Source organism: Sinocyclocheilus rhinocerous, unplaced genomic scaffold (assembly GCF_001515625.1).
Source record: "Sinocyclocheilus rhinocerous isolate Xijiao unplaced genomic scaffold, SAMN03320098_v1.1 scaffold1639, whole genome shotgun sequence".
In the NCBI taxonomy this organism is placed as follows: Eukaryota; Metazoa; Chordata; class Actinopteri; order Cypriniformes; family Cyprinidae; genus Sinocyclocheilus; species Sinocyclocheilus rhinocerous.
In genome coordinates this window covers 15683-17093 of record NW_015632472.1, presented here as the reverse complement: position 1 = coordinate 17093, position 1411 = coordinate 15683, and the positions used below count along the sequence as shown (strand labels likewise).

Here is a 1411-nt window from a genome sequence, read left to right as displayed (position 1 = left end):
TCAGTGAACTATGGCTCTGTGTAGTAAATGCTGCTCCATCTGAAAGCACGTGATGACGGTTTACTGCTGATTACAGAACCGGCTTTACTAACAAAATGCGCATGACAGTCGCATTCGATTAATCGTGCAGCCCTACTTAGAATGATCCCAAAATTCAAGATATGGGGGCAGAAAATTTATATATTTACATAATTTCATATAGTTAATCAATATCACACAAAGAGAGCTGTTTTTTTTCTCTCTCCAAAAAAACAGCATGATTACAAATGTGATATTGATTTTATACAACAGTTCAATAAACAGTAAGTTCATTAAGAAACTTAAGTTTTAGACACCATATTGGCTGATTTTGCTCTATTTCACCAACAAAAATAATTTCAAACAAAGCAACAGCTCTGTTTTGCATCTCTGAGCAACTTGACGGTGTTTCGTTCCTGAATGAATCAACCATTTAAATTATTCGGTTCAATCGCAATGACTCACTTAAAGTGTTAGTTCATCCAAAAATGAAAATTAGCTGGTGTTTTACTCACCCTCGAGGCATCCTAGGTGTATATGACTTTCTTCTTTCAGACGAATCCAGTCGGAGTTATATTAAAAATTGTCCTGGCTATTCCAAGCTCTATCAACACTTTTTTCTCACTTCCGTTATCTGTCATATGCGGAAGCTGTTCCGGCGGATGACGTAAGACGTCGGCGTTGTGTAATTAGTGACAAACATGGAGAGAGAACAAAACAAAATGCCGGCCATGAATTAGAAGTACAAACCGAGGATTTGCAAAGAAAAATGTTGGAGGATTTCGATATAAACCAAGAGGAGACTGGTTTTCCTTTGCTAAAGTAAGGAAACTTTGCTTGCTTTGCTCCTGTAAACAAACTTGCGAGACTAGCATATCTCAGAGGCGCGCGCTGCGCATACGTGCTGCGTCATCCGCCGGAACGGCTTCCGCATATGACAGATACCAGAAGTGATAGAAAAGTGTTTATTACGTTTGAAATATGGATAATTTTCTTTACAAAAACGCATGGATTCACTACAGGAGGCCTAAATTCTTATTCTTTATGGGTGAACTAACATTGCTGCCACCTACTGGCAGTTTTATTTTCACATTTAAAGTATAGTTTCATTTTTTTTTTATAATTTCAAATATAAGTATTTAACATGTTGTGTTTAAAATATCAAAACAATATTTATGCATTTGTAACCGCAGATTAAATGCATTCATGTCCCTCTACATTAACCAGTGTGTAAATACATCTAAATGGCACTTCAGATGCAGCTTCTGTGTTTCCTTTGCATTGCAAAGGTGAATTTTGTTGATACCGATTTAATTTGTTTGGTAACAGCCCAAATGTCTTAATATTCAAATTGACTGATTAAATTTAAGAATTTGACTTAAAAGATGTACAC

General features: G+C 36.1%; 1 protein-coding gene across 1 annotated transcript in view; it reads right to left on the bottom strand.

The window, feature by feature from the left end:
• LOC107742521 (zinc finger protein 664-like) overlaps positions 1-1411 on the bottom strand; it is a 21542-nt gene that overhangs the window by 4788 nt on the left and 15343 nt on the right. The window lies entirely within an intron of this gene.